Source organism: Diceros bicornis, chromosome 10 (assembly GCF_020826845.1).
Source record: "Diceros bicornis minor isolate mBicDic1 chromosome 10, mDicBic1.mat.cur, whole genome shotgun sequence".
NCBI classification, from domain to species: domain Eukaryota; kingdom Metazoa; phylum Chordata; class Mammalia; order Perissodactyla; family Rhinocerotidae; genus Diceros; species Diceros bicornis.
The window spans coordinates 49864783-49890027 of NC_080749.1; the positions used below are offsets into that span (position 1 = coordinate 49864783).

At 39.9% G+C, this 25245-nt stretch overlaps 1 protein-coding gene across 1 annotated transcript in view; it reads right to left on the minus strand.

The window, feature by feature from the left end:
- Positions 1–25245, minus strand: part of STK39 (serine/threonine kinase 39) — a 267852-nt gene that overhangs the window by 105870 nt on the left and 136737 nt on the right. The gene's annotated exons all lie outside the window — the stretch shown is intronic.

The window sequence follows — 25245 nt, forward strand, 5'->3', positions numbered from 1 at the left end:
GTGCTGCTACCTGGGTTACACAGCATACACCTACCCTGAAAATAACCTAAGTGGTTATGAATTCAGGGGTAAAGACTACACAGCCTCCAGACTCCCACATTCATCCTCTTTCCAAAGATATTGTGTTCTTGAAATGCATTACTATACACCCGGAGAACAAAATATTTTGGAAGAACACCACACACATCAGCCATTACAGATCAAGCTCATTTTTCACTTTGCTTCAGTTAACACTATTAATTACTAGACATAAAAGGCCACGTGGTAGGTTTCAAAATTGCCTAAGGAAATGCATGCAAGCAACAGACTGCTGACTGAGAGGAGGCAGGGGACTCAGACAGCCTAATGAAGCATACTAGACTAGGGGTATCAGCGATCTAAAACTTAAGGCAAAAAAGCAAATACCCTTCTGTTGCCACCTTGCTCTTTTTCAGAACCTGACATCATGCTTGTCTTCCCAGGATTCTGCTCAACCTACTTGAGCAAAACAAAAGAGCATCAGCCTATTCTTAACACACCTTGTAGCACTTTTGAGACTTGTGAGATTGCTAGGAACACAGTGAGATTATCAGCAGCCATGCCAGATAATCAAACAGATTATAATTAGTCTTCTGTAATCATTTCAAAATTTTTTTGAACTAGGGTAGAGATGTAATCCATGGAGCATGCTTTCTAAATGTCTCTGTGGTTGAAAAAGCAAAACTTTTAAATGGATAGGAGGACTGAGAATGATGAGCCTCTGACCAAAGTAATTTGATTCAAAAAATGTACTGAGACATAATTAAACAAAGCCATGTAGCACATGAACATAGCCAGTTTTCCACCAAATCAGAGAAACTTTAAGTGGAAAGGGATCTTGGAGACTATTTAGTCCAACCTCCTCATTTTATAGATGAGGAGATGTAGGCCCAGCAAGTGACTCAAGACCACACAGCTATAAAGACAAAATTAAGGCAAGAAAAAAAGCCTTCAGACTCCCATTCAAATGTGAGTCTTCTCATGCCACTGAATAATAGCTGTTAAAAAGAAACTGTCTAAAAACGTTCTGTGAAGACTTTGAAAGACTATGATATGAAGAAAGACTATCCGTAATAGAAACTATTGAGTTATATCACAGGAGCTTCATTGATCCCCAGGGAACTACCACAGCCCTTAAACGTAAAGTAAGCATTTACATATGTCGGATCAACATGAAGTCATAAACAATGGAGGCTCATACTTGGATTTCATTTGAAGGCATTACCATGTGGAACTTGTAAAAGTAAGCCTGACCACTTGTCTAGAAGATTTGAGCTCCAACGTGGAAAGTTAAAGCAAGTAAAAAGTTCTTATTCATAATTGCAAAGTTATGCTCCATTAGAAAAAACAAAAAGCTTTTTTCTCCACACCAAAAAATATTTTTTAACTAATTCATCTTCAAAACATTTAGCACTTAGTAAAACCCCTTCTGTACTTGACATAAGATATTTTTTCCGCTTGCATTTTGAGTCACTGGAAAGATCTATTCTAATGATAGTGATTTTAATGGTGCTTATAGATGCTGGCACAGTACTGTAGAAAAAAATGCTGATGCACTTCAAGATTTTCAGAACAGATTGCTCATTTTAAAGCTAAAAAGAAATGGACAGAGGAAGAGATAAGAATTTTCTGTTGACATATACAATAAAATTAATTATTTTCTTAGCAACACTAATCATGATGATAGCAACAGAGAGGAAAATCTGTTAATGACTACATTTAAAAGAAAGAATTTAAAACCACATTTATTACAAAACATACTATTAACTAAGAAGTGAGAAAACAAGTAAAATTGTGTATCAGAAACAGAACAAAACTCTACCTTGCCTGAAATTGTAGAAACCAAGCATGGTTGATGAATTGGTATTCTTCAGGTACTCATCCAAGAGATTACACTAAAGAAATCTCTCTCTTTCTGAAAATAGTCAAAGACAGTGCAGCTTCACACCCTAAAATTTAGTTTATATGCTTTTGCCTCTCGCTCTATGATTACAAAATCTGTCAGTTTCGTCTCTACAAGCAGGAACTACAGACAATAAAATGGCCATCTTCTTCTATTTCTATTTTATGTTAGAATCCTGGCTGTCTCCCTCTTAGTATTATTTGTTGGAAGAGAGAACAATAAAGCAAAACATCTAGGATCACAGCCTTGGACATTAAAAGAAATGGTGGGATGGGCCTTTGAGTAATAAATAGTGGTCAAACAAATAAATGTAGAAATTAAGACAGTAAAAAAATCTATGTAGCATAAAATACCGGTATAAGAGTATTGAGAATAAGAACACAAATTTGTTCATTAATAGTGTCCTTCCAGTTGACTGGAAGGGAAAAAATTTGTACCATAATTTGAAACCTAGGTTTCATAGTATATTTATGTGACACTCAAGGGACCAGAAAGCAATTTCACAAAGTTATACCCTTGCAGGGAGTTTGTAAGGACAACAGGAAACAACTTCTATCTTTTAGAGCCATGGCAACTAAGTTTCTCATAGTTTAACAAATGAGGTTCTTATTTAGGAACTGAAGAATACTTTACAAAATAAAAACTTCAAAAAAGGATGTGTAAAAGTTTCTATCCTCCCCATCCCCTACAATGGCGACCATGGAGGTTATCCACCCTCTGACCTCTGACTGCATTACTGTTACATTGCTCTTATTCTATTAAATGATTTACTTGCTTAGTAAAGCCAAGAGGTGGTAGAATGAAATTTTTTCTCTGTCGAGGGTTTAAAAAGATAATCCAATGCTTCTCAAAGAAATGAGCTCAATTTAAGTGATAGCTAGGGGTATTCATAAGCCCACAAATTCCTCAGGTCGGAGCTGGCATAGTGAGATTAGAGAAAGCTTCACACGCAGTAATATTTATTCCCAAGGCTGGGAATAAAATACGATGGAGCAGTTCTATTTATACCATATCTCTGAAAAGGAAAGTGTATTTTCTTCCCTTTCTCATAAAACCATCTTTATGAAAATCCATTAAAGAAATGAACCAACCAAAGTTCTGAGTCCCACAAGAAAGAAGTCAGGCTCAGCCAGACACACAGAAGAACAGTGTGGTTTGCCAGCCAGTTCTGGTGGCCACGGGGTCCAATGTCAGAGGCAGAGCTAGGACAGAGCAGCCGAGGAGAGGGAAACAGCTTGACTAATCTTCCTGGTGGTGCCCCTCTGAACAGGAGCTTTCCATAAAAGTTATCAGCACTCAGGATCTCTGTACAACATCTCATCTCGGGTTGCCACCTGGCCCTCGAAACCAGAACAGGAAGAGAGAGATGACGGAGAGTATGACAGCCGACAGATGCATTTTCTACACATGGTGTTAAATATGTTAGAAATTGAAGTGTGTTTCTCTAACACACTCCTGAACAAAGGATGAATGTGACCCAAAGAAATACTGACCAAAATTTAGTACCATTTGTCCAATCTTGCATGCCCCCTCTTTTCAAGGCACCTGCCAGCTGCTTCCACTGCCACATTTTCTCCTTGGAGATGAGATTTTGGAATCTCCTTGGAATGATTTTCCCCATCATTGGGAATCCTGCACTCCACTTCTCCACTTGCTGAACGTACTGCATGCCTGACTGCAGACTGAACCCGAGTGCTCCAGGGAGCCCACCCATCTCACGTCTGCCACCGAGGATATACTGGACATGGCAGAAAGCAACACTCAGTAACTTTTCTCTTATCAGGCATTCTACTGACCAGAAGTATAAAAAAAATGTTTCTAATCAATTGCTGTTTATACTGTCCTTGAGGCACTGCCGAGCAAACAAAAAGCCTTCTAAATCATCAAAAATGAATAAAATTAGATTCGGTAAGGTTTCAGCAGTAAATATTTTATTGTCCCCTTGTCTTACTCTCTGACATTGCCCCCTGTGACCACTACCTCTCTCAGCACCTCTGTCCCACTTCTACTGGCCTCGGTCCTCTCCTGCCTCTTCCATCAGCCCCTCCTGGCTTCACCCCCATCATATTAGGCCTGGAGCCCACAGCCGCCTCTCTAGATGCTGCACTTATCAGTACCCCACACCCCCATGCCCCCTCCTGTCCAATCACACCTGGGAGGAAAGCAGCAGGCTCAGACCAAATCCATTCTCCATTCCTGAGCGAGTGGAGAATGGCCACGCTGCCTGGCGCCAATCACTGGCCCCTCCTAGTTGGGCATCAGTACTGCTAGAACCCTGCCCCTCAAAGTGTGGTCCCCGGACCAGCAGCAACAGCATCACCTGGGAGCTTGTTGGAAACGCTGAATCTTGGGCCCCACCCTAGACCCACTAAATCAGCTACTTCCTTTTAGCAAAATCCCCGGGTGATTCATATTCTCATTCAGGTTTGAGAAGTGCTGTGCTAGACAACACTTTCACTCATTGCTAGACTATTCTCTCTCCCCAGCCCATAATACCAGCTTTTATATAACAATAGGGACTATGCTCTGAGCACTTTAAATATATTAACTAATTTAATCTTCACAGTAGCCCTGTGAGCTGAGAATCATTTTATTCCTCCATTTTTCAGAGGGAGAACTGAGGCGCGGGGAAGTTAAACAACTGGCTCATGCTCGTACAGCTGGGAGAGACAGTGCTAGGATGTGAGACCAGGTGTCCGACCCAGCTCTCCATTGCTAGCCTCTGCCACTGCTGCTCCCAGGACTGCCCCATCTCACTCAGCCCCAATCACGTCAAATAACTTCACTTGCTACCTGAGAGCACCAAGTCCATCCCACTTATACCCAGCGCTTCTATTCCTAATAAACTTCCTTACACTCTCCCCCTTTAACTTCTTTCCCTCCTATGTGTAAGGAAAATGGATTCCAATGCCTCCTGCTGTGCTCCTCATTTATCTACTCACTTATTCATTCCTTTAGGACAGCTCCTCTACATCCATCATAAACACGTTTAATTCTCTCCTATACTTACTTCTACCTAAAAAAGGGGGGCGGAGGGCTCAGATTCCGCTTCTTCCTTAAGCAGTCACTCCACCACTCTTCCCTTTCACTGCCCACATTTTTCTAAAGACCGTCTCTAATTGCTGCCCTTACTTCCTCAGCCCATCCTCACTCTTTAATCTCATACAAAATGTTAAGTGTCCCCACTTTTGACCACTAAAACTGCTCTCTCCCCCCAAGATTTAATGACTTCACAATTATGTAATTCAATGCTCCTCTCTGTTGCCATAACGCTATCTTGTAGACACAGCTGAATCCCATTCTTTTACTTGATGCTCTCTCCAAATCTGTACTGTTTCCCCTTCTATCTCTCTTGTCCTTCTCTATCTCCTACTGTTCTTTGTTCTCTGTCTTTACCATACACATGGCTGCTCTTAGTGCACTACATCCTCTTCGCTCACTAGGCACTATCTCCCCCAGTGAACACATTCTCCATGGCCTCCCCCATCCCTCTCATCTAAGCTGATGATCTTGGAAACTTTTTCTCTTAGTCTTGCTTTCCAAATGCTCTGTTGGATATGAACATCTGATCAATTTCTAGTTCACCGTCTCCAACCCATTTGTTAATGGTCCACCTCAGCCTCATTCTGACACCTCTCCAGTGTTGTCTATCTTAGTCAACACCTCCATGCTGGGTTGGCTCACACTGGCTCAGGAGAGCCCATTGTTAAAATTTCAGAGAGTGTGCAAGACAACTGACTTCACATCTTGAAGTCAGAGTAGGAGTATTTAAACAATGGCCAGAGTAGGAGTATTTAAACAATGGAAACTAGAAAACAGTACAAATCAGGATTTGTGCTCCCTCTTACTGACAGAGTGCCAGTTTGCAACATTTACCCAGCACACCATTGATGATAAGACTCAGGTCATGGAAACATTATAAAACTAGACAAAGACATTTAACATGAATTTAGTAGTTATTCCTGGAAATAATTACTTTACTTTTACAGTGGCAAATATCTCCATTTTATTGTACAAGCCTCTCAAATTTCACCCTTAAAAGCACACACTAATTGATTTTTGTGTACCAAACATATACCAATATAAGTACTGGGGGGAAAACAACTATCTTAATATTACTCAAATTGATACATGTGGCTTGGGATAACATTTCTTATGAAAGCATCATGAGGAAATACAGTGCTATATATTATTTTTAATGTAGATGAAAGTGAAAAGGGTGTCCTCTGAAAAATTGTGTCAGATGATACAAAAATTGGCTCTATGATGATTGATGCCAATACTGAAGTTAAGAGCCTAAATAATATTGCTTAACACAGAGTAAGAAAGGAAAATGGTATATTTCTAAATAAAAATGTTTTGTATTATGCTATTTTAAATAGTTACCTAATTATATTAATAAATTACCAGTAGATATTTTGTCATTTCATCTATGTCCCTAAGTGTTCATAGGTTCAAATTGACTAGAAAACATTTTTTTTAATCTTTAGATTTGGAAAATAAAGTATCACATCATTTTCAAGTTTCCTTTATAATTAGGAATGCATGATAAATTTTGCAAACAGGATCAAGAATTTTACACCTGATAATTTTTCTGCAAAATGCAAATATAGATCCCTGCCAGTTAAAGCAAGAAGTTAGGTTTTTAAACTTCCTGTAAACATTAATATAACAATAGATTGATGGTAATCATAAACGTCATTGAAAAACTGTTCATTTTGTTTATAACAATTTGGTACCTTGATTATTTGTGAGAAGTAAAACGTGAAAGATGGAGAACCACTAGTCTAGTTGACATTTCTGTTTGTACCTTCTAATCCCAGAAGAACAGAAATATATAAAGGCATTATTTCCACTAAGCATGTCACTATATATATATGGTTGTGGAAATTGTCTGCATGTGCCAGTCACTGGATATTGGCTTAACAAGGCACATATTTTCTGTAAATTGTTTCAATCACGATGCATTTAAAATAAAATTCCATTTTGGATTTTTTTAAAAAGCCATCTCCAAACCTCCTCCATCCCCATCATGTCAGCCAAAGGGCACAGTCATTCAAAGCTCCTAATGTGTTGCCTGGTGCATAATAAACACTCAAGACATGGCAGGTGCTATTATTGTTAACACATTTCATCTTTCTCACAACCCAAATCTATCAAACGTTATATTCTTCTGATTTTACCTCCTCAGTGGCCATTGTGCTAGGTCAGGTCCCCTTCTCTTGTCTTTCCTATCAAAACAAACTGCTAATCAATCTCCTGGCCTCTAATCTCTCGCCTATTTTATCTTTCATATTGCCACTAGTCAGACATAAGCACTTTCTCAAAAAAACCGAAGAGTTTATTATTGCCTACAGAATGAGTCCAGATTCCTTAATATTCAATTCTCTCCATACCTGAGCTCCAAATTATCTTTCCAAGACTTATTTCCCACCATGTCCCTTTAGACACCCCACAATCCAGTTTTGTACAAATTATGTACTTTCAAGCCTCTACTTTTTACATATGTGCTACATACATACCTTCCACATTCTCTACTTATCTTTTTTCTTCTAATCGAGGAAGATTTTGCCAATCCTCCCAATGGGTATTTTGCCTGCACCTTTATATCATTCTACTCTGTGTTACATTTAATGGATGACATACTGAACTATATACTTCTTCACAGCAGAGAGCTTGCCTTACCCTTTTCTAAGAATCACTTATTTATTCATTCACTCAACAAAGTTTTATTTAATATCTACCTGTGTGACAAGTTCTTAGACAAAAGATGAATACAATAAAAGCCTACACCTCGGAGTAGAGTAGTTCACAACCTAGAATGGTGGACAGATACTTACGCTAATAATTTCAATAGAATGTGAATGCTACAACAAAGATACAAATGCTGTGAGATCACAGAAGGATGATCATCTATTGAGGGACAGCATGGAAGGTTGGGTGTGCAGGGACAGTAAGAGCTCACCAGGTAGAGAAAGTGGAGAAGTTATTCCACTCAGAGGGAAGGTAAGAACTTACCGAGTTCTGTTGACTTGTGTAGCATGGCTGGATCACAAGGTACTGGGGTCTAGAGGTTGGGTTTAAGGAAACGGCTAAGAATAAGGCTGGAAAAGCTGTGTGAAGAGCCTGTACAATAAGAATGGAAAATTCAAAGGCCTACAGGAGCCAGGCAGGAAATGGAGAGTAGACCCAGTGAGGACGTGGACGGTCTGGAGAGGACCTGTCCCACATAAAGGGAGTGCCCGGCACTAGCTGACTGCTGTCCCAGGAAGGCAGCCCCAGTGCTGCCAGATCTTCTGATTTTTCCAGAGAAGTGGATAATTTGGATTTTCATGTGAATGCTCTTGATTGCTTTAATGTTAACAAGTATGTCAAGCTAAAAAAAATTTCTCTGCATAGCCTAAAAAATGGTGTGTCTGAGGGACAAATTTGGCCTGTGAGTTTGCACTCTCTGTTCGCACTAAGTCAGAGGGTTTAGAATTCAGACAACAGAAAAACACAGAAGGCTTTGGAGTGGGCAGAGGGGGAAGGGGAATGATCAAATTTGGATTCTTGAAGGCAGGGCAGAGGATGTACTGGGACTTGAGGGTGACAAAGGCCAGAAAGAAAACAGTATTGTTAATTGTTCCAGTTACTACTGACACGTAAGTAATCACCCCAAAACTGAGTGACTTAAAGCAACAACAATCACAGAAGCCCCGTGGCAGGCAGACTTGCTTTCTTGGTGGCTCGGGACCCTAGCAAAGTGCTTCAGCTCCACTCTGACAGCGAATGCATGAGGTCCCCGAGTCAGGACAAGCCCTTCTCAAATTCCTGAGACACAAAAACAGCACAAGTAATGCAAGGACTGTTGTGTAAGAAGGCTGTCAGTGAGAGCTTAAAGGAAGATGATGAAAATGTTATCGGAAGGAAGAGGACAGGAGGACCCCGCTATGCAGTGACATAGTTTGGCAATGCTGACATCTATGGCAAAGTGGGAAATAGAAATGTACCTAATGAACTCAATGATCTAGCTAAAGAGATTTCCAGGTAGAATTCTTAAAGTGACACCTTGGTTATGCTCGCTGCATATGATGAAATGTGAGCCGAGAGAGATGAGCTAAAGAACGCACTGTTAAATATAAAACTGTTTCTCATTCCCAGCCTCTCCAGATGTCAAGCAATTCTCAAATCAAGAAATGGCTTCAGAGCAAGGATCAAATCCCGAGTGTGCCTGTATGACCCTTTGTTAAGACTTCAGAACAATCTAACACCTTCTAGACACTTTCAAACAGACCTAAGGCCTTCCAAGGATCTTAAGAGCATACTGTGCAAAAGTATGGCATTAAATAATAAGACTAAGAGTCTTAAGGGTGTTGTCCCTTGGAAGTCTCACAGGAAGGCCAAGGTAGACAAAACTTCTTGGGGTCATGGCTCTTCCTAATGGAGTAAACCCAGTAAGATTCACAGAAAACCCACAAAGTTTTTGAGATATTTGTACTATGAAATTATTGCCAAGTTAGAATAAAAGAAACAGAAAGAGTACAAAATGAAAAGAGCCTTCAGATCCCCAAATTTTTACAGGCAGGAAGCAGTCTGAGAGGGCTACTCAGATGCAAGCACTGGCTCTTTCTTATGGAAGAGGAAGGGTGACTTAAAGAGCAGAACCACAGCCCAGAGAGTAGACCCAAGAGCCACAAAGAACACCTGAACAGGAACTGGCCACCTGGACCAGGCTAGATTCCAGAATTGCCAGGGACCTGTCTGCCTCCCGTTTTCCCCCCTGGGGCCAGCCTTTAAGATACCTGTCCGTGTTTTGGGTGTGTGTTGGGCAGATAATTGAAAACAGTACACAAGGAGCTATACCCAAGGAACTGGTCCCCAGGAGCCTTGTTTGTACCCACACCCAATTTAGATGGCAAGGTCCTTGACTTTGAGTCTGAGCCTGATGGCATACTGGGATAAGACTTCTAGAGGGTCTTGGACGCACAAAAGTGTATTTTGCATGTGGGAGTGATGTGAATTATTGTGGCCAGAGGACAGACCATGGCTGATTATTTTTTCCAAAGATGCCCATAACAGTATCTTCTGTCCTACAAGTTCTTCCAGAATCTTGCCACTCCACTATCAAGAGACGGAGTACAGTGCCCTCTCCTTAAATCTGGGTGGGTTTGTGCCTTGCCTGTAACCAACAGAATTAAATGATGTGGCTCTCAGGGATAAGTCAGAAAAGGTGATGCAACTTCCACCTTGCTCACTGGAATACTAGCAGTTGACATTTTCAGCCATCACATAGGCAGTCCAACTGCCCTGAGGCCTCCACGCTGTCAGGCAGCCCAGACTAGGCTCCAAGAAGAGAAGGCCCAACCATCTGATTGCAGCTTCATGAGACCAGAAACCAACCTGCCAAGGCTCTCCCAAATCCCTGACCTATTGAAACTTAACAAAATGACTGTTGTTGTCTTAAGCTGCTAAACTTAGGATGATTTATTGCGCGGCAATGGATAATTAGAATAAGTATGGTGATAAGGAGATTTACTGAATTTAATTTTCATTTTCGTATATTTAGTAATTCTTTGAAAAGTAGTAAGTCATATTTAATAGCACTTACCATGACAGATAACAGACTCTACCATACTTTGCTTCTTGGTCAGTGTTTTCTGACTGTGGACATTCTGGGCCTCTAAACACTCAGATTTTAATTTATACTTATAAATTTTTTCCCATCTGATTATGTTATTACTTATTAAAATACCAAGAAAGAAAAAGTCCATTTCCATTGATCATAGATAAGTGGCTAGAGCTAAATCTTGGGCCTTTTCGCCAGTGATTTTGCATTAACAATTTTTTTTTGACCTCTTGGAATTCAATGCTTATCTATAATTCTGCCTAAATTTGGCATTCCCTTTTTCTGGAATGTAAAAGGACAGAATAAAGGAATGTGGATATTAATATATTCTGTGGGCGATGAAAAAAAAAATTCTAGAGAAACAAAGGCTTTCATAATTCAATAATAATTCAAAACAGTGGGCTAGTTCGGTGAAGGACGACACACTTGTAGCAACTTCCTTGTAATGCTTTAACATTTTCTAATGTGAAAAGAACCAAATTTGATAAATGTTGCTCTTCAGATAATGATAATGGAATTCTGTAACTTTGGAAATCCAACAGGAAAGGGCAATGTCTTGAAAGAGAATGTTCTGGAAACAGGAAGGGAGCTATTCTGAAGCAGCAGCACAAAACACAGAGAAGCAATTGGATTTCTTATTCTGCTTTAGTCCTGTCAAACCTCCAATACGGCATTTCCCCAAGTTAGGGTGACAAAGAACAATGACAACAGCCAAGAAAGCAGCATCCAATTTTGCAACTATTGTCTTTGAAAACTAAAGCTCCTGCTGGAATGAGTGCCAAGCTGATCTGTAACTTCAACTAATAAAGAAAACAATAGGAACGTTCTGTCCTGGTAAGACAAATAACACAGATGAGAAAACACACTTCATGTAAAACCAAAGGAAAAAAAGAGAAAATAAATGTTTGGCACTGGAGCAGAGTTGACGCTGCTCTGGACACAGCAATAAGTTACCAAGTTAACTTAATTACAGAAGGAGGGGCGGGGAATGAGCAAGAAGAGCACACAGCCAACTGAAGACAGCTCCAGGCGGGCAGCCTGACTGACGACTAGAACCAGAAGAATTCTCACAAGCAACAGAAGCACATTGTGATGGTCAGTTTTAGGTGTCGACTTGGCTATGCTACAGTCCACAGTTATTCAATCAAACACTAATCTAGGCATTGCAGTGAAGGCATTTAGTAGATATGATTAAAGTCCATAATTGACTTTAAACAAGAGAAATTATCCTTGATAACCTGGTGGGCCTGATTCAATCAGTTGAAAGGCCTTAACAGCTGAGCTGAGGCTGCTCTGAAGAAGAAGAAATTCACCTCCGGACAACAGCTTCAGCCACGCCCTCGGGTTCTGGCCTGCTCTTACTCATGGCCTGCGCCACAGAGTTCAGACTTGCCTAGCCCCCTTTAATCTCATAAGCCAATTCCTTGCAACAAATCTCTTTTTCTCTATCTCCTACTAGTTCTGTTTCTCTGAAGACTGATACACACGCTAAATCAAGCAGCCTCACTATTGGTATTGAAAAACAAAAGGCAAATTAGCTAGCAGAAGAGCAATACCAATAACAACATCCACTGGTTTTTGGTAATGGAATATGTTAATGTCTCCAAATGAAATACAAAGAGAGTTGAACAGAAAGAACAACAAAATGAAAAATAACTAAGATGATATGAACTACTATAACTTAAAACAGACTGGATTCTTACCTTGTAAAGACACCTAACATAAAGATTAGGGGTTAGTTACTGGTTAAAATCACTTATGTTAACTCTGAGTAATATAATCAACACCATCACCTTGGAAAACCTTCTGGCAGGAACTAAATCCGCTTGGGGAATACTGACTTACAAAAAAAAACTGGAGAGATATTCAAATGCATTGATTTTTGCAGAATGGAAACTGCATCCAGACTCAGCACTTCTTACACAGAATGTAGTACAGAAAATATTTATAATATTATAATTTCACTAGCATATCTGATTTTTAAAATATATGCATTTATACAAACATTTTAGAATAACTTTTAGATGTAAGTATTAAGGAGTTCCTTCATAGAAATTACTACTAACAGCCCTAAAGATACATTTCAGCTGTAACTAGCTTATACTTCCCAGTTAAATGTCAGTAACAGGTTCTCTGAAAAAGCAGGTCCATACCTAGTGAATTTCCAGTGTGCTCTCCATAACCAAGGACCAAATCTTATCACCTTGAGATACATTTTATGTCTATTCCATATGGAAAAGATACATAATATGCCTCTTCCATATGAAAAACAAGCATAGAAAGCAGCTGCTATCCCCGGCGGCCAGCAGCAGAGCTTTACAGTTTCTCACTGTGGATCAGGGTGTGAGGCTCAAATGGAAGCACATTTATTCTTTCTGGTTGTAAAATCAATACAACATCCATATTATGGAATAGTATGCAGCCAATAACAAGTATCAGACCATCAAATTTATGAAGTAGAAAAAGCTAGTAAAAAATAGAGTCCATTACTGAATAAAACAAAAAGAAGAGCAGTCCACATCACATTTCTAGATATATCTGTATATGCACAGAGCATTTTTGGAAGGATTTATAGGACTTGGTGATGGCTTCTGGGTTGAGAGGTGCACTATTTTCACTATGTTGTGCACTTTAAGGAGCCATGATAAATAACACCTCTCTCCCCCTCCCTGGTTCTGAACTAATTTAGAAATGAGATCAATAAGTATAGAGGGGTCAAAACATCACCCTTATTCCTTACAAAGGTGATAGCTGAGAATGAGACTTAAAGTTGAGCCAACAGCCTTTCTTGCTGAACTGACCCCTGGATTTAGCCGACTTACCTATCTGGTCCCTGGGAAGGCTGACCAGCACATTCCTCCCAGAGCACCTCTCTCTGCAAGCAGGCCAGCTCCAGGAGAAAGGGAGAGGAAGGGGCTGGGCCACACGTGCCCAGTTCCTCCTTCCAAACTCACCAGTCAGATAAGACACTGGGCGGAGAATGTCTTGTTAAAGAAACATCAAGAGTAGAAAAGAAACATTCCCTCTGCCTTCTTAACCTAGTCTACCCTTTCGCATCATTTGAATTTTTATCATTAATATGTATGATGCTGTTAGTCAAAAAGCAAGTATCTAAAAATCAAAGATATACATGCCTCTTTAAAAAAATGCAAACAACATGGTAGCATATAAAACAGAAAGAAAGAGTAACCACTTCCTACTTCTAACCAACGTACAAAAATTATGACGTTTCCAAGAGGGGAAGGAGTGATGGAAAGATGAGTTTCAAGAACTAAAAATGAAAAAAACTTCTAAAACCTTGACATGACAATGGAATCAAAACAAGAGCATCAATTTATGTTCACCTGCATTTATCACAATAAATGTAACAATTTAGGATTTCTGACATTTTTCATATCTGATTTTTATACAATGAATTCTGGAATGAAGACTCACCATCACAATAAACTATTGGTCCAGTCAATGCAACTATCATCAAAATTTTGAACACACAGGAAATGTAATGATAGCAGTTCATGCTTACTAATGCTCTGACTTTCCATTTCTCATAGCCTGGTAGATGAGTTTGTGTTCTTCTACATTATGTCTACAGAATAATGGACTCTCTTGTTTTTGTTAATCTGGTATTTGCAATAAAATTCCAAAGATACTAAGAAAATGTTCCAGCATATAAGAAAATTTGGAGCTGGGAAAGTACATGCCCTGGGGTATGATGCAGTTAAATATATTCTGAGTCCTTATATTTAGAGTATCTTGCATTTAGTGGTACCAAATATGTATCTGTCGACTGAATGCATAACACTTTTCTGCCGCCTTGCCAAAGGGCAAAACTTGCACTAGGAGGGAACTTCTCCCCATCCTTGCCACCATTCGCCTTACAGAGGGACATCAGGGGCTGGCGACATAACAGCATACAGTTGCTGAAGGGATATGACGGAAAAGGCAAGTTAAGGCCCCATTAGTTCCTGAAACCCTTTTGGCTCCTCATGTCCATAATCCAGAACATAAGTGAAATTTGCTGCAGTGAACTGAAGTCCTTGCTCAGTGAGAGGCTATTCCCTGCTGTAAACCAGCACCCAACACAGCTATTACCCAGTGCATAATAAGTACCTAAGAAATGTTAGTTGGACAAATGAAGGAATAAGTAATCCTAAACTAAAACATTAAGAGGCAGGAAAGTTCTGAGCCAAGATATCTCAACCTGTGACTCAAAGGCATTTTATCACGTCCTCAGAAAACTACTACCCTTTGCCATCATGGACCCTGGCACTGTGGTGACATGGTTAGCAGCGATGAGCACAGGGAGGCTGAAGGGCTTAATTTATTCTACCTGTTTAAGTAAAGCAGCAGCTGGTGTCAAGAAAACTCTGAGCCCTCCTCTAAGCATCTGAAGATCCTGAGAGGAAAGGCATAGCTCTAAATGCCAAATAATAACAAAGCCGACGATCAAAATGGATGGGCCCATCTGCCTCTGAGACGACATATTAACATCCTACCATGCTGGGAATAATTCAAAGAGGCAAACAAGTCCATGTTGGTTTGCTGAAATCATGTTTCCTTTGTAACCAACTCATTTCGCTATCCTGCTGTCTGCAAAGAGCAGAGACTTCAGATGGCGGTTTAATTAGAAAAAACACACACACAGCACTGACTTACAATTTGGTTTCAAAGAGTGAAGGGTCTGATTCCAGCACAAGTTTGAACTGATAAGAAAGAAAAGTCAATGATGACATCACAAGGTCTACATGCGAGGACGTGCCTCATATTTAAATATCTACTCTCTCTCATTCCATCTCTTTACAAATTACCATCCCATGTCTCACTCATTCAAAAGTCTCAAAAATGTAAGGAGACAAGGAGTCCCCTGCATGGTCATCTCCAGTGGAGGCGAAAGCCTCTGAGGAGGACAAGATAGGAGCTGTCCAGAGCACACTGCCCAAGTCCTGGGGGTACAGCGTTATCATCACCGAAACAATCTAGCTGTGGTGCCATAATCCTCGACTGGTGGGTCAGAAAGGCAGAAAGGTTATCATCCTACATGCAGAAAGAGTGATACGTATGCCATAGAAGTGTCAAAAATAGATGAGAAAGAGACCTTCAACTCCCTCCTATTCTTGGCTACATTTTACTACATTCATTTTTGTTAAAACTTTTTTTTAATGGAACTGTTCAGACACGCATATAAGGTGAAACAGTGTAATGAACCTTATTTACCCACCTTCAACAATTATCAACATTCTGCCATTGACATTTCATCTTTACACCCCAACTCTTCTTGCTTCAGGATTTTTAAAGCAAATTCTAGACATATCATTTTACTTGTAACTACTTCAGCATACATCTCTAATAGATAAGGCCATTTTTAAACATGATCATGATATCATTTTCACAAACAACAAAATCACCAATATTTCCTCAGTAGAATTTAATATAAGTCTATGTTTAATCTTGTCCCACTGTCTCAAAAATGTCCTTTTCAGATTGTTTATTCAAAACAGGATCTAAACAAGATCCAAATGTAGTCCACACTCTTGAATCTATAACAGTTCTTAGTAGCATCTCTCTCAAGAGCTGGCCAGCATACCCACGTAAGCAAGCTCTGATTTAGATGCTGCTTTTTCAACTAAAATGATAGTGGTAATAGCTTCACTGTCATCCTCTTGCTAACAGGAAACACAGCCTCCACAGGGATAACACTCACGTCCTTTACATCACTGGGAAAATGAATTCTCAGTAATAAATGAAAGCTATGACGAAGGCTCCAATGTAAAATTCTCCAGACAGGAGTTTTATTTCTGGGGCAATGTCTCAACTGTGCTTCAATTCAATACTGAAAAGGGCCATAAATTCTATTTTTGTTAGCTCATTTAGTACTAAAAAAAGATTGACACAGCAGCAAAATAAGCAACATAGATTTCCCTATAAAAGATTCTGAAAAACTATGTATTTTAATTTATGTTTCCCAAACAAAGGCAATATCTGTCCAACCACTGATTTTAAAAAGAAACCAAGAAATAATATAGTTGTATATTCTCATGGGGTTGATTTTTTTAAAAAATCAGAGCTTCAGAGTCCTTGGTAATGGATGGGGGAGAGAAAACACATAAATGAGTTCCACAAGTAATCCAAGTCTCACTGTGGGATCTGATCCTCTTCTTCTAAGGATCTAATCCTCTCATCCCATCTGCTAAACAGTAGTAAAACTAAGCATATTTGGGTACCATCATTTTTTTCTTTTTCTGGCTAATCCCAATAAGAGTTCAATGTCTAACTTGCAGATAGCTAGGAATGGAAAGGCAGAAGGTATGCAGAAAATTCAAAAAATGGATCATTAGTTCTTGAGTCAAGAGGCTGTGTGTGTGAGTGTGGAATACACACTCCCAGGATATCTTATGCACACACTGGTCTCAGCTATCACTCCATTGCTGAGGACGTCCATGTTTCTCCCTCCAGGCCACAACCTCCCGTGACTTGCAGACATATGTTGGTCTACTCCACATCTCCATTTGAGATGAGGCATCCCACGAGCACTTCGAGCTCAACATTGAAAGCATTCAGCATCTTCCCCAGTAAATGTTTCTTCCTACCTTCTAAACAGTCTCTATGTTAGAAAGCAGGAAGTCAACCTCAGCTTTTCCTGAAATCTCCCCCTAATCCTCCCCAACTTCCCATCCCCAAGAAAACCTTTCAAAACCTAAGTCACGTCAACTCTGCTTCCTAAATATCTCTTCTACCTGTTCTCTGCCTGCTCTACCTAAAGTCCCCACCAATCTTCACCTGGACTAAACACCAGCCCACCAACCTGGCTGCTGTTGCCAGTCTTGCCCCTCTAAACCATCCTCCACACTGTGACCAGGTTGGTCTTTCTAAAGGCAAACTAGATCATTGCACCTCTCTGCTTAAATTCTTATCACAGTTTTCCAGAGCTTTCAGGAAAAACAACAAAAACAAAACAAAAAATAAAAAATCCTAAACTCTTCATCAAGACAAATAAGACATTTTCTATTCTGGCTCCTGCCCACCCCTCCAGCCTCACCTCTGAATATCTTCCCTCTACTTCAATCATACAAACAATTGCTCTTCCAATACATTTCCAAGTATTTGCCCACATGGTCCCCCCACTTGAGATTCCTTGCCTTCTGGCGAAGAAAGACTGCCCTATATCCTACACAGGACAACCAAAGCACCGTGTCCCTGGTGAAGTCCTTGTCCACCTCACCCTCTGCCCTCCTCTACATACCCCGGCACTCTGTGCACCATTTCATCATGGTATTTATCCTGATGCTCGATTGTTGTTTCCTGACCAAGTCCTCCCCTATTCTGTGGGGCGTCCACTCCCAAGTCATCCAGGCTCAAATCCATACTGTCCACTTTCATTCTTCTCTTGGGTTACTTACAGAATAGGACTGCGTCTTATCTCCACAGCCTTAGTGCAGTCCTGGCACTTGATACACGAAAAGTAAACGTGCACAAAATGAGTAACTGTCTTTGTAAAACACTGCCCTCTGGAATCCTCTGTGACTCATACCCTACCTCACGCTTTCTCCTCCTCCACACTGAACTTTTGAATATACACAAGTCTCCACTGACCTCAAAAATCTTCTCACATCCCAAGCGATGAAGGTCTCTTCCTGCCCTTTACCATCAAACTTTGAAAAACTACCCACTTGCACTTCGTCATGATCTCTTTACTCGTTAACTCTGACGGTCCAGCTTCTCCCCTTACTACTAAAACTGAGCTAAATGCAATGTCCTTTTATAAGACCTCGTTTTCCTCACCCTCACTGCAAAATTCAGAACTGCTCACCCCTCCACCTTCTTGGTTCCTGTGACAGTACTTTCTTTTTCTCTTCCAACAGCTCTCGCCATCCTCCACCCGTCTCATAACTGTTCCCCCAGGGCTTCTCCATCCTCTCTGTAATGTCCTCCTTGGCAATTTCATCTAATCACATGGTTGCGACAATCACCTCCACGGAAAAAAAAAATACTAAATATACCTCTGTTCAGTCACGGTCTCTCCTGAACTATACATTTCCGTCGGCTTACAGGACGCCTTCAAATGGAAGTCCCAGTGGCACTTCAAACTCAAACAGACAAACTTGGCATCTATCTTCCCTCGTAAATGGCCCCCCTACTACCGTCCCCCTGTCCATACAGCCTCAAACTCTTTCTCTTGTCTTTCTCCTTCCTGTGCCTTTAACTTTCACATCCAATCATTTCCCATGCTCTTTCAAGTCTAGCATTTCAATAGCACTTACTCATCTTTCCTCCTGCCTACACCTCTGCCACAGTTCTGGTTGAGACCCTCATTACCTCATGCCTAAATGTCTTTACCAGCTGCTGCCAGCCCATATCTCCTCCTTCAGACTGCACCCTACTTTCCACCCCTTCCAATCCAACTTCTTCAGTTGCTTCTCTGCCTGCAGGGCGCCATCGCTGGCTCCCCACACCTTACAGCACCACGGCTTATGGTCTAAGGCTCTTCACATTCTGGACCCAATCCAGCTTTAAAACCTCACTCCATAGTGCTTCTCTTCCTGCAGGCTTTACTCTAGCCCAGAAGTTCTCAAATATGCATGATCATAAAATTCATCTAGGTCATTTGTTAAAAATGCAGATTTCTGGGTCCTAACCAAGACCCACTGAGGCAAAGCCTCAGGGGATCTTTGGGACAAGCTCAATGCCAAAAAGGAAGGAGTGAGCTTTTGGGAGTGGGGGCGAGGGGGGGTTGGAGGAGGATAGAACTAAAGAAACAGCCTAAAATTAGCCAATTTAATTATCTACAATAAATTTGTCTCTCACAGGACTAATAGCTGTTTTTGAAATCAAATCATGGCGGTGGCGGGGGTGGGGGGGGGAGGAAGAGGGGAAAACAAAAAATGCTCAAATCCCCACTATCGTCGGAAACCTTTACTGAGTCTTCTAGCAACTCACGAATCTCTCTCTTTCTTTAACCATCAAACTTCCTCAAAAATCACCTACAACGTTTCTGTACACATAAATGCCTACAAAGATGAAGAGTATGCTTTTCCTTTCCTTGTCTAAAGACAACTCCCTAATCATGTTGACAGTGAAATAAGAAAATCAATTTAGAATCTAGGACTAAGGATCTTAAATCGATAGGTGTTATTTTCCCAAGAAAATTAACTGAAGCAGAAACCTTAACACTTACATATCTATTGCATTTTATTTTAAGCATTAATTATAATATCTATTTAATTGCTAAACATAGGGTTATAGTGTTCAGCTTCATGTAGTTTTCGATTTTTCACACCACACACAAGAAAATACGTTTTTTAATCAAACTGCATTACAACATGTTTTAATTTATACTGGAATACAACATATTTCTGGAATATAAAACAGATTCACATTTATTATAGAAAATTTAGGAAATAAAGAAAAGAACAAGGACGAAACTAGAATCCTTCTACTGGTGACAGTACAACATAGTGATTACCAACAAAAGGGCTTGTGCATCAGGCAGATCAGATGCTAAGTTCCAACTTGACCACTCACTGGATATCACTACTTATCCTAAATCTTGGTTTCTTCACCTGTAAAACTGAGTGATAATTCCTACCTCATCAGGTTATTACAAGGACAAATGAATTAACGTGTGTACAACATTTAGCCCAGTGCCCAAAACTTAGTATATGCTCAAAAGATACAGGTTTGTATTGAATTCCACTCTGGGAAAAACAAAAACCAGGCATGTCCTCAGCTTCAAGAACTCTCAGAGAATGAATCACTGTGGACTACATCCAAATACATGGAATTTAAAGACCTGCTATAGACTTATCTCTTTTCTTAGAAATATGCAGCCTAACGTAAGTATTTTTGGATATTTGAGATCATCATTATGAACACTGATAATAAATGAATGGATGAAGATGACATCAGGCCACAATTTTTCTCTGAGGTCTCCATACAGGAAGAAAGATGTGGCACTCAGGTTATAATGTTATAATGAGATTTAAAGTATTAATGATATAATATCTGAGTTCAAGATAAACTTCCTTATGAGACCTTCTCCATATTTATATTCTGAATTATACTCTTATAAATATATATGTCAAATCAGTGAGTATAGGAAAAACATCTTGCATTGGATATAATTTTGCTCAAAATACTATAGGGGAGAGAGAAGAACAAGCTGTTAATTTATTATTCTAGAATGCTTTCTTAACACATGCTACTATATGTCCTTGTCCCATTAAATTTGATTTCCTCAAGCAAGCCTGGGTTGAAGTTGACAAGTACACCAAGTAGACCATTTTCCCCAGCACTCTGAAACTACTCAGGCAATACACCGCACTCAGAGATGACTTCTTTGAAAATGCCAGAGTTCTACTGCATCATTGCTGACTGTCTTTTGCCACTCAAAACCCTTTCCACACACTCTGAAATATTAAAGAACCCCTTCTGAAAATGCACGCAGTTTACTATATTTGCTCACGTATTTATTTCACCTTTTCACTAAGTCTTAGGCATTTTCAGATCTTTTTCACAGAGGAACCCTCCTCATGTAGGTTCCACAGAAGGGAGACTTTGTCCGGCTTGTTCATCCCTGAATCCCAGAACCTAGTACACTAACTGGCACATTCCAGGTGTTCATCCAAGATAAGTGGAATGAATGCATACAATCAATAAATACTTGAATTTATACTAGTATGTCACATGATTCTGCTTTAGAATGTTTGATTGAATCACAGTCTATAAAGGAACTGAAGGAAAAAATATTAAGCATTTATTAAGTATTTTCTATGTGCTTTTCATTTTATAAACATGTATGTTAATACCTACAAGAGCCGCACCAAAGGGTATTACAGATAGAGTCTAAAATATGGAGTCTCACAGAAGCTAAATGATTAATTGGAGGCCTCATAGCAAGCTAACACTAACCCTTTCTCAGAATTCACGTAGGATAAATCCAAGAACTGTGTAAAACAACACTAAATAATCACTAAATTTACTCTTCTTTAATCTTCTTTAGTCAAATATCCCAACCTAGAGTAGCGCCTAGCATATTGTAACCAACCAATAAATACTTGACTTTTTATCAAGTGCACGTATTTTAATAAGGAAAATAAATATTTGTTGCAAGGGAAGGAGGGAGTGCAAAAAGATAACTGTAAGTGTCCATTTTCTCACTCGAGGTCTGCACAATCATTTTATACTAGTATCTTTTACTTCCCCTTATAGGAAGACTATAAATTCTTATCAGTCATAAGGTGATTTTGATACTGTACCTACTGTACTTTACCATATGCTATCCTGGCCAGTTTATTCCAGCAACTAGAGAGCGGCTCTGCTGCCTCCCAGATGCTGAACGTGACTGGTTAATGTACCTTTTACACCTGACCAGATACAGACAAGGGCACACCCTCAAGTATAGTTCCTGTGACTGTGGGCCCAATAAATATTGAGGACACCCTATTCACCAGGGGCAGTTTGTCCTGCCTCCCCTATACCTCCATCTGAACTGTTTTATCTCCTGCCTTTACCTCCTGCTCTCATTTTTGCTGTCTGCAGCTCACTGTTGCCACTCTACTACCAACCCCTGGGGTTCTTTTCCTCCGTATTTCTTTTCTTGTCTTCTATTATTGCCTTTTACTCAAAAAGTGACTGCACAGATTGTGTTTTCCAAAATGAACACAAGATCTCCCATCCCATATGCTCCTTTTATAATGTGCCATTGACACTCACCCCCTTGATGGGTAGAATCTATGTTCCCTCCTCTCGAATCTGGGTAAGGCTGTAACTAAAGAAGTGATGGTACCTGGATTCTAAGGCTAGGTCATAAAAGGCCATAGAGCTTCTGCCCGGCCGACTTGGAAAGCTCACCCTTGGACTCCAGCCACTGTGCTGTTGAAGAAGAGAGACCACATGGAGAGGCCACGTGTAAGTGTCTAGTTAACTGTCCCAGTAGAGGTCCTGGACGACAGCCATCTTCAGTTGTCTCCAGCTATGTGAGTGGGCCAGCCTCAAGAAGCCACCAGTCACTAATGGCTGCAACTACGTGAGATAGCCCATGACAGCAAGATCTACCTAGCTGAGCCCAGTCATGCCCCAGAACCATGAGAGATAATAACAAAACAGCTGCTGCTGAGTTAAGTCACTAAGTTTCAGTGTGATTCACTACACAGCAATAGATAACCAATAGATAATCAATAGTGACCTAACACATCAGAGTGTGCCTTAACATCTACAAAGTGAAATCCAAACATAAGTGGGGTTGTTAACGTGATGAGTTAACCTCTTTGTTAACTTTTTATTAATGTTTATTACTTGGTGGCTACTTTTATGCTCCAAAGAGGGGTCCTATTGCTTTATTCTCTAACTACTTCTAAAGAGAGAGCTATTCTGGAAAGCTGAGTATTCCTGAAATCTAATTTTCAGAAAACTTCCATTTTACTGTAATATTTGTCAAACTCTCAGCTATATCCTTTAAGGCACTAAGTTTTATACAAAGTTAAACATACACATTGTTCAGGTTGTTGATAATTTATGTGTTTAACACTAACTGGTAGCAAACTAATATAATTCAAATTATCTAGAACCATGTCAATTTTACTGGATTGAGAATATCAAGTTGATACTGACTTTCATAATTTCTTGATGTCACAGCGACTTGGCAATGCCCAGATGCAATGGCCAAAGAACACTTTCTTTTAACACCATAACATAAACATTAAAAAAAATTGTAATAGGAAACCCAAATTTCACTTCACACCAACACTACAACTTCAAAAGTTATGCCAGATTTGCTACTGAGAAAACTCGAGGGTCTCCATTGCTTTTGATTGCCCAGTCTATTTCACGTAGAGAAGTTGCAAAAGTGAAATGGCCAAAGACAGGCCACATGGAGAAAAAGGAAAAAAGTCGAGTGCCTAGGTAATTCTTAGACAGGCTAATCAGTCTCTGAAAAGTCAATAGCAGGCAGGGCCGTGAATCAATTTTTCAAACAGTTTATCACGGCTAATTGAAAATTTTGCTGACTATTTCAAGGTTTATATTGCATCCACAATTGGGAAACTTGAAAATCAGTACAGTGGAAAGGTTCAAGACCAAATGAAGGTCAACTGAAGTCAAAACAATCAAGGACCACAACAGAAGGGAAAGCAGGCGCCATGCTGGCCTGGCGGCTGCTCTCTCTCCTACAGGGAGAGCATGCTGATTTAGTCTTCAGGGGAAACAGTGTCTATGCAGTTTAGGCCAAGGGATTCACAGGATCAGAAACAGGCACTTCACCTCTCTGGACCCCAGTTTCATCATGTTTAAAAAAGAAAAGCCCACACTTATTGAGTGCTTACTTAGTATATTGCTTACTGCACTATACTAACAACTTTGCTGTTCATCACCATTTTTTATATACACAGCTTTATTTAAACATAATTCACCTATCATACAATTCACCTATTTATAAAGTGTGCAAGTCTACAGTTTTTAGTATATTCACAGAATTGTGCAACTATCAACACAATCAATTTTAGAAAAAAATTTTATCACCCTAAAAAGAAACCCCATGCCCATTAGCAATTACTCCCCATTTCCCCCTAGCCTCCAGTCCTAAGAAACCACTAATCTACTTTCTGTCTCTATAGATTCGCCTATTCTAGACACTTCATGTAAATGGAATCATGCAATAATTATCTTTTTTTCCATTCGTTGATGGCATTTGGTTCTTATGAATAATTCTGCTATGAACATTCATGTACGAGTTTTGGCGTTTTCAATTCAGTATGTACCTAGGAGTGAAATTTCTGGGTCATATGTTAACCTTTTGAGGAACTGTCAGACTTCTTTCCAAAGCGGCTGCCCCATTTTACATGCCCACCTGCAGTGTATGAGGATTCCAATTTCTCCACATGCTCACCAATACTTGTTATTGTCTGTCTTTTTGATTATGGCCATCCTGGTGGGTATGAAGTGGTATCTCACTGTGTTTTTGATTTGCATTTCCCTCCCTTGCGTTACCTTACTTAATTCTCATGACAATCTTATGAGGTAAGAACCAATCCTATTCCTATTTGGTACACAAGTAAACTGTGGGTTGGAGAGGTTATGCAACTGACCCAAGGTCAGAGTCATATGCCGACTCTGCACCATCCAGAGACCCCTCTAATTACTGCAGAACTACAAGGCCTCACATCATCATAAGAAGGTTGAACAGGCTGGCCCCTGGAGGCCCTTCTAGCTGTGACATCCTGGGATCATGAATTTATACTGTTTAAAAATCTCTCCCTAGGTGGATTTTCTTTTTGGCCTCAATATCAGGAATATTTGGACATCTTCCAAGTAGGAGGTTTACGTTCTAATCATAACGATGATGAGACTACAAACCCCATCATGCTGGCGCAAGGCCAAATCTGAGCTCTACCTCAAGCCAGTACATAAGACTTAATATTGTGGTTGAACCGTACAAAATTGTCCGTATTCAACCATTTTGGAACTCCAAAGATGGCAATTTCATGTTTCATGTGCAGTCTGTGAACTAACTTCAGTCCTGGCTTTCTGTTTACTTTCCTATCCTTATTTTCCCTTTACCTCCTTTTTCTCATCTATCAAATAAATTTTATCCAGCCCATTGTTTGCATTTTTGTAAACAATCTCGAATCTTTTCTGAAATAAAGTGGAGTAGTAAACAAATAAACACGCCAAAATGTTTTCAAGTAGGCTTCAAAATAGCCCACAGCTGCAGGTCCTTTCATTA